This window comes from Enhydra lutris, unplaced genomic scaffold (genome assembly GCF_002288905.1).
Source record: "Enhydra lutris kenyoni isolate GAN:26980312 unplaced genomic scaffold, ASM228890v2 scaffoldscaffold28, whole genome shotgun sequence".
Lineage (NCBI taxonomy): Eukaryota > Metazoa > Chordata > Mammalia > Carnivora > Mustelidae > Enhydra > Enhydra lutris.
Genome location: NW_019154112.1, coordinates 23,675,133 through 23,684,643, shown reverse-complemented (window position 1 = coordinate 23,684,643; position 9,511 = coordinate 23,675,133). Strand labels below are relative to the sequence as shown.

The window sequence follows — 9,511 nt, the reverse complement described above, 5'->3', positions numbered from 1 at the left end:
CTCTTCTCTCCTGCACTCTCTCCGCCCCATCCCTCAACTCTGGCAACCACTAACTGGTATTAGGCTTTTCTCATTCAGTGTAATTCATAGAGACTCACCTAGATTGTTGCCTATAACCTTAGTTTGTTTCTTGGTATTGCTTAGTAGTATTTGATGATAGATGTACCACTGTTAAACCATTCGCCCCTCAAAGGACATCTGGGTTGTTTCCTGTATTTGGCTACTAGGCATAAAGCTGCTATGAATATTCATGTACAGGTTTTATATAAATATAAGTTCTTATTTCTCTGGGGTAAATGCCCAAGAGTGCAGCTGCAAGGTAAGAACAGTAATAACATAATTAGTTTTATGAAAAATTGTCAAGCTATTTTCCAGAGTGCACTACTTTATAGCAAATGCAAGTGGTCCAGTTTTGGGGCATTCTTACCAGCATTTAGTATTATCGCTATTTTTTATTTTAGTTTTCCTAATAGGTGTGTAGTGATACCTCATTGTGGTTTTAATTTGCATGGCCCTAGTGACTAATGATGTTGAACATCTCCCATGCTTTTTGGCCATCTGCCTCTCTCCTCTTTAGTGAAACATCTCATCCTATATTTTGCCTCTTTATAATTGGGTTATTTTCTTTTTACTGTTGAGTTTTGAGAGTTTTTTTTAAAGATTCTATTTATTCATTTGTCAGAGAGAGAGTGAGAGAGAGGGAGCACAAGCAGGGGGGAGCAACAGACTTAGGGAGAAGGCAGGTCCCCACTGAGCAAGGAGCCCGATATGGGGCTCGATCCTAGGACCCTGGGACCATCATGATCAGGACCAAAGGCAGATGCCTAACTGACTGAATCACCCAGGTGTCCCATGAGACTTCTTTATGTATTTTAGATATTAGGTCATAAAAGACATCTTATTTTTATTTTTTTAAAAAGATTTCATTTATTTATTGGAGAGAGAGAGAGGGAGAGCAGAGAGAGAGAGAGAGAGAATGAGTGGGGGTGGGGCTGGGGAGGAGGCAGAGGGAGAGGGAGAAGCAGACTCCCCACTGAGCAGGAAGTCCAATGTGGAGCTTGATCCTAGGACCCTGGGATCATGACCTGAGCTGAAGGCAGACACTTAACCAACTGAGCCACCTAGGTGCCCTGACATTTTTCTTTTAGAGTAAAATATCAACATTGGATTATGGGTAGCATAGTGTATGTACTAGTAAAATACATGACCACAACAGCCAAAGAAAGGGAGGAGGTAAATGAAAGTACACTGTGGTATGGTTCTTAACATTATATATGAACTGACAGTGTTAATCCATGCCAAACCATAAGTTAGAATGCATATTATAATCATTTAAAAGACACAGAAAGAGGAATCATTAAAAAAAAAGATATAACTAAATTAATAGAAGAAATAAGGTGATGGGGTGCCTGGGTTGCTCAGTTGTTAAGTGTCTGCCTTTGGCTCAGGTCATGATCCCAATGTTCTGGGATCAAGCCTCACATCGGGCTCCCTGCTCCGTGGAAAGCCTGCTTTCTCTCTTCCACTCCCCCTGCTCATGTTCCTGCTCTCGCTGTCTCTCTCTCACTGTCAAATAGATCAATAAAATCTTAAAAAAAAAAAAAAAAGAAAGAAGGTGGAATACCAAAAGATGGCAAAAAAGCAGGATTAACGGGGAAAAGTGCAGCTAAAACAATAGGAAATGAATAAAAAGATAATACACTTAAACCCAACCATATTGATTATTATATTACAATAATGTTAGTGGACTGTGACCTTTGATATAAGAAGTTTTTAAAAAGACCCAACTAGTAAGGTGTTTACAAGGAACACACTTAAGTATAAAATCATAATATGTTGTGAGTAAAATGACAAAATATTTATTATACTAACACTCATCATTAGAAAGGTGATATGGCTATATTAATGTCAGACACAGTAAATTTCAAAATAAGGAGTATTACCAGAGGTAAAAAGAGACATTGTATTATGTTACATGGGTCAGTTCATTAAGGAAACAGACCGATCCCAAATGTGAAAGTAACTGCTAACAGAGTTTCAAAGTACATGTGCCAAAAACTGACAAAACTAAATGGAGAACTAGAAAAATCCACAGTCGTATTTTGAGATTCAACACTCCACTCTCAGTAACTGACAGTAAAGCAGACAAAGAGGAGGGTGAAGGATTCAGAAGAGTTGAGTATTATAAAAACTCAGTGTAGTAAAGAACACCACACACTGGATAGGTCAGATACACTTTTCACGTGAACACGGGGTTTTCATCAGAAAAGACCCATGTTGAACTATATGTTGAACCATAAGACAAGTCTAAAATTTAAGCTTTAAATCACACTATTATATGACTACAATTAAATTATTAGACATTGGGCGCCTGGGTGACTCAGTTGGCTAAGTATCCAACTCTTGGCTTTGGCTCAGGTTATGACCTCGGGGTCCTGAGATTGAGCCCCACATTGGCCCTGCTCAGCGGGGAGTCTGCTTGAGATTCTCTCTTTCCCTCTGCCCTTCCCTGCCACTTGCTCGCTCTATCAAATAAATAAATCTTTTAAAAAATTGTTAGACATCAATGATAAAAAAGATATCTAGAAAATTCCCAAAGATTTTGAAATGAACTAACATGCAACTAAGTAACACATGGGTCAAAAAAATCATAAGAGATTAAAAATATGAACAACACTGAAAAATACCACCTAAGAAAATGTGTGTAATAAATATGAAATCCGTAGCTTTAACCATTTATATATTAGAACACAAGCTTTTTACATTTTAAAATGAGAGTGGGAATAAAATAGATTTCAATATGGAATTTCATTTCACAGTAACTTTGTTCAGACCATTTCTCTTTGTGAATTGGAAAATGTTTGTAAACCAATGAAACTAAATAAAAAGGCAAGTATAGAATAGACCATCAGAGGGCACTATTCTTTAACTCCAGAGGAAAAAGCCTTTACTGTGAAAAACTGAAGACGTACTCGTTCTGCAGGAGACCTGAGACAGCACTGAGATTTGATGCCTTTATTTTGAGAATGAGACTGTTAAGGGTGGGGGGTGGAGGTGGGGAGTGGTGGAGCAAATGACTTCCCAACATCATAAAAATTCTAGGAATAGAGTCAGAACTAGAAACCAGTCTCCTGACTGTTACAGCACATCATGATTCTTTGTGAAATCAGAGACAGACCCAGACTTTCCTATGGGCTTATGCTCATGAGCTCTATTCCACTGGACTCTCCCAGCGATGAGATGTACGCCTGGAGTTGCTGCAGCTGCTGTGGGTAAGGGGAGGCAAAGAGGGACGGAGACACCAGGACCTGGAGGCATTCGAGCGCCCAAAAAGTTGCGCTCGAAACTAGCGCCACCTCTTGGATGTTCTGGTGATGCAAACCCATATAATTCCTTTTTATTTAAAGCCAATTGGTACAGGGTTTTCCGTCACTTGCAAGCAAGAATCGTGAATATGACAAACTCCTCTGCTTTACAAGAGAGCCAGTGGAATTCAGGACATAGGGTTTTATTTTGGAAAGAGAAAAAAAAAAAAGGTTCTAGGTAACTCACCGGGACTGTGTGTTGCAAGGTGATAACTAAGGATAGAAAAATACATGAGGACATGCTCATGTTTCATTTTCCCCCAGAAATTTTAGTTCCTAAGTTATGGATACAATTATTTTCTTCTCTGCTGACTTCTCCATTGCATTCTTGGCAAGGTAAATTATTTCAAAGACCATTAAGAAAATATGCTGGTAGCAGGGAGATGCCAGTTGTGTCATCTTTAATACAATGGTGTCTTCTGACTCTCTAGGGCTAAAGATCAAGGAGTAAAAATACTATACAGTTGATGTACTTTGCCTTTATGTGCATTATCTCACTTCCATCCCACAGCAACTCTGCAATGTATTCTCAGGTGTCTTTTACAGACAAAATAGAGACAAAGAAGTTATGAACTGCCTAAAGTCCCCCCACTACTATATATAAATATGAAGATATGAACTCAAGTCTATGGTCTTGCCTTATGCTAGAAGTACTTGTATCCCCTTTGAACCCAGTCCTGACAAATTTCCTAGGAACTTCAGTGCATAGTATTTTTGATTGAGGTGTTAGCTGTCAAACAGTTTTCATTAAGAGGGCATATGGTGAGGCAGGTTCTTCCACACAGACCGCCTCAGAGTCCTGCTGTAACAATCAACAGTCTCTTCCTCCTCCCCACCATCTGCTCTGCAGCCGCCAAGCAGCAACCATGAATGAATGCAACTCCATCCATGTTGGCCAGGCTGGTGTCCAGACTGGTAATGCCTGCTGGGAGATCTATTGCCTGGAACATGGCATCCAGCCTGATGGTCAGATGCCAAGTGACAGGACCACTGGGGGAGATGACTCCTTCAACACCTTCTTCAGTGAGACGGGTGCTGGCACACATGTGTGCAGGGCAGTGTTTGTACACCTGGAACCCACAGTCATTGATGAAGTTCACTGGCACCTTGACCATGCTGAGCAGCTCATTACAGGCAAGGAAGATGCTGCTAATATGCCCAAGGAGATCACTGACCTTGACTTGGACTGAATTGAGAAACTGGCTGACCAATGCACAGTCTTCAGGGCTTCTTGGTTTCCACAGCTTTGGAGGAGGAACTAGTTCCAGGTCCACCTCCCTGCTAATAGAGAGTCTCTCTGTTGATGACGACAAGAAGTCTGAGCTGGAGTTCTCCATTTACTCAGCCCCTGGTTTTCACAGCGGTGGCTGAGCCCTACAATCCATCCTCATTACCCACACCACCTTGGAACAATCTGATTGTGCCTTCATGGTAGACAATGAGGCCATCTATGACATCTGTCATAGAAACCTCAATATCAAACACCTAACCTACACTAACCTTAACCACCTTATTAGCCAGATTGTGTCCTCCATCACTGCTTCCCTCAGATTTGATGGAGCCCTGAATGTTGATCTGACAGAATTCCAGACCAAGATGGTGCCCTATCTCTGCATCCACTTCTCTCTGGCCACCTCTGCCCCTGTCATCTCTACTGAGAAAGCCTACCATGAACAGCTTACTGCAGCAGAGATCACCAACACATGCTTTGAGCCAACCAACCAGATGGTGAGATGTGACCCTTGCCATGGTATATACGTGGCTTGCTATCTCTTGTACTGTGGCAACATGGTTCCCAAAGATGTCAGTGCTGCCAATACCACCATCAAGACCAAGCATACCACCCTGTTGTGGACTTGTGTCCCACTGGCTTCAAGGTGGGCATTAATTACCAGCTTCTCACTGTGGTACCGGTGGAGACCTGGCCAAACAAAGTACTGAGGTCTGGACTCACCTAGGTCAAGTTTGACCTGATGTAGGCCAAGGGTGCTTTTGTTCACTATTATGGAGTTGAGGGCATGGAGGAAGGAGAGTTTTCTGAGGCCTGTGAGGACATGGCTGCCCTTGAGAAGGATTGTGAGGACGTTGGTGGATTCTGTTAATGGAGAGGGTAAAGAAGGAGAGGAATAGTAGAGTTAAAAATGTCACGGGGGGGGCGCCTGGGTGGCTCAGTGGGTTAAAGCCTCTGCCTTCGGCTCAGGTCATGATCCCAGGGTCCTGGGATCAGGCCCCGCATTGTGGGGGGGGGTCCCTGCTCAGCAGGGAGCCTGCTTCCTCCTCTCTCTCTGTCTGCCTCTTTGCCTGCTTGTGATCTCTGTCTGTCAAATAAATAAATAAACAAAATCTTAAAAAAAAAAATGTCACAGGGGAGGACGCCTGGATGTCTTAGTCAGTTAAGCGTCTGCCTTTGGCTCAGGTCATGATCCCGGCATCCAAGTCAGCTCCTTGCTCAGTGGGGAGCTTGCTTCTCCCTTTGCCCACTGTTGCCCCTGCTTCTGTGTGCACTCGCTCTCCAACAAATACATAAAATCTTAAAAAAAATAAAAAAATTTAAACTTAAAAAAAAATGTCACAGAGGTGCTGCTTTTACCAGGAAGCTTATTCTGTGTTAAGCCTTGAAAGGTTGTGCTCCAATCAGTTAATTTTTATGTAGCAGTGTATACTCCCATATACAATTACTGACCTGTGCTCAGGGCACCTGGGTGGCTCATTGGGTTAAGCTTCTGTCTTTGGCTCAGGTCATGATCTCAGGGTCCTGGGATTGAGCACTGCATAGGGCTCTCTGCTCAGTGGGGAGCCTGCTTCCCCCCACCCCCCGCTGCCTACTTGTGATCTCTGTGTGTCAAATAAATAAATAAAATCTTCAAAAAACAATAACAATTACCTGTCCTTGAAAACACAACGCTTTGTTACAGACACAAGCTGTCCATTTCTCTGTTGGGTGTGAATAAGGTATTCCTTGTAGAAGGGGGGGGGGAGGTGGGGAGGGGAAGAGGGCACAGTGAGAGCATAATGGATTCAAAGGTATTTAAAAAATGCTAGTTTTTGCTCAGAAGTTCCTTCTCAATCATTGGTAGCCACTCCCCCCACCCCGTTTGAGGTATGACCTACATAAAATGTTTAAAGTAAGCTCATCTTAATTGCACAGCTTAGTCATTTTTGAACGTATTTATAACCATGAATCATCACCCAGATTTAAGATGTAGAGTGAGTCTAGCACTGTAGAAGCTTCTTTTATGTCTTTCCAGTTGGGACTAATCCATTCCCACCTAGAGGCAACCACTGGTGGGGTTGGGTAATTGTCACTTAGTGCTGTCTGTTCTTGAACTTATAAATTGAATCATATAGTACATATATATTTTTAAAATCTGGCTTCTCTACTCAACATGACATTTGTGAAATTCATTCATGTTGTAGCAGTTCTTTCCTATCCTGGTGTTATAGTACATTGCTCTTCCTTTTTTAAATTGAGGTATAATGGACATGTAACATTCATTTCATGTGTACTACATAATGATATATATATATATATATATATATATATATATATATATATATGGCAAAATGATTACCATAATGAGTCTAGTTAACATCTGTCTCTATACAAAAAAGTTTTTGTCTTATAATAAGAACTTTAAAGTCTATTCTCTTAGCAACTTTCGAACATGACATATAGTATTACCAACAGTTACTGTACTGTACATTACATCCCCATGACTTGCTTATTTTATAACTGGAAGTTTGTACCTTTTGACCTTATTCATCCATTTCTCCTACCCCTCACCCCGCACTTCCGGCAACCACTAACCTGTTCTCTGTATCTGAGTTTGTGGGTATGTGTGTTTTAAGATTTCACATATAAGTGAGATTATATTGTATTTTGTCTTTCTCTGTTTTACTTCAGTCACTATAATGCCCTCAAGGGCCATCCTTGTTGTCACAAATGGCAGTATTTCTTTCTTTTTTATGGCTGAATAGTATTCCTTCATGTATACGTACACCATACTTGGTTTATTCATTCATCCACTGATGGACTCTGAGGTTGCTCTCGTGTCCTGGCTGTTACAATAACGCTGCAGTGAACATGGTGGGGAAGGGATGCGGATAAGTGTTTTAATTTTCTTCAGCTCTACACCCATGGAATTTCTGGATTATACGGCAGTACTAGTTCTTATGTTTTGAAGAAGCTCCGTGTACCGTTTTCCATAGTGGCTACACAATTTACACTCCACCAACAGTTCATAAGCAGTCTCTTGTTTCCACATTCTTGCCAATGTTTACTTCTTGTCTTTTTGATCAGAGTCATTCTAACAGGTGTGAAATGATATCTCACTGTGGTTTTGATTTGCATTTCCCCGACAATGAGTGTTGTTGAATACCTTTTCATGTACCTGTTGGTCATTTGTATATTTCCTTTGGGAAAATGTCTATGCAGACCCTCTGCCCATTTTTAAACCAGATTGCTTTTATTCTATTGATTTGTATGAGTTCTTCATAGAGTTTGGATATTAACATTTTATCTGATAGAAGATTTGCAAATATTTTCTCTCATTCAGTAGGTTGCCTTTTCATGTTGTTGATGGTTACTCTCCTGTGCAAAAGGTTTTCAGCTTGATGTAGTTCTCGTTTATTTTTGCTTTTTTCTGCCTTAGCTTTTGGTGTCAAGTCCAAAGAAACATTGCCAAGATTAATGTCAAGAATCTTACCACCTTTTTTTCTAAGAGTTTTATGGTTTTAAGTTTAACGTTCAAGGCTGTAAGTAATTTTTTAAATTGAAGTAGAGTTAACATACAAATGTTATGTTAGTTTCAAAGGTACAGCAGAGTGATTTGATCACTCTCTATGTTATGCTATGCTGACCTCAAACATAGCTACCATCTGTCACCACATGATGCTATTACAATATAACGGACTATATTCTCTATACCTTATATCCCATGATTTATTCATTCTATAACTGGAAGACTGTTTACCTCTTGCTTCCCTTCACCCATTATACCCATCTCCCTATCCCTTCTCCTCTGGCAACGTTTAGTTCCTTCTTTGTATTTATGGTTCTGTTTCTGCTTGTTTGTTGGTTTGATTTTTTTGTTAGGCTCCACATATAAATGAAATAATACGGTATTTGTGTTTTTTTGCCTGATTTATTTCACTTATAGTAATACCCTCTAGATCCATACATATTGTTGCAAATGGCAAGATCTCATTCTTTTTGATGGCTGAGCAATATTTCTGTGTGTGTGTTTCTGTACCAGTGGACTCATGGGTTACTTCCATATCTTGGCTATAGTAAATAATGCTGCAATAACCATAAAGGTGCATATATCTTTTCAAATTAATGTTTTCATTTTCTCTGAGTAAATACTCAGTAGTGGAATTATTGCATCTTAGACATTTCTATTTTTAATTTTTTGAGGAAACCCATGCTGTTTTTCACAGTTGCTACACCAATTTACATTCCTATCAAGTACAAGTTTTTCACCTCCTTGGTTAAGTTTATTCCATTTTTGGTGCTACTGTAAATGAAACTGTTTTCATTTCTTGATTTCTTGATTTCTCTTTCTGCTACTTCATTATTAGTGTATAGAAACAGTCTATTTCTGGGCATTAATTTTGTACCCTGCAACTTTACTGAATTCATTTATCACTTTGAGTAGTTTTTGGGTGGAGTCTTTAGGGTTTTCTATGTATGGTATCTGTTATCTGCAAATAGTGACAATATTATTTCTTCCTTACCAGTTTTGTTGGTTTCTGTTTCTTTTTCTTGTCTGATTGTTGTGGCTAGGACTTCCAGTACTATGTTGAATAAAAGTGGGTGTTCCTGATCTTAGAGGAAAAGCTCTCAGTTTTTCCATCATTGAGTATGATGTTAGCTGTGAGTTTTCATATATGGCCTTTATATGTTGAGGTATGTTGCCTCTCAACCTGTTTTGTTAAGAGTTTTCATCATGAACAGATGTTGGATTTTGCCAAATTCTTCTTCAGCATCTGAGATGATCACATGATGTTTATTCTTTGTTTTGTCAATGTAATGTTATCACTTTAATTGATTTGAAAATACCGAACCATTCTTGCATTCTTGGAATAAACCCCACTTGATTGTGCTGAATGATCTTTTTAAAGTATTGTTGAGTGCAATCTGCTAG

The 9,511-nt window shown here is 39.9% G+C and overlaps 1 pseudogene; it reads left to right on the top strand.

Annotated features, from left to right (window-relative positions):
* Positions 1-4,231: 4,231 nt before the first annotated feature.
* Positions 4,232-5,495, top strand: LOC111152265 (annotated as a pseudogene).
* The last annotated feature ends 4,016 nt before the right edge of the window (positions 5,496-9,511 follow it).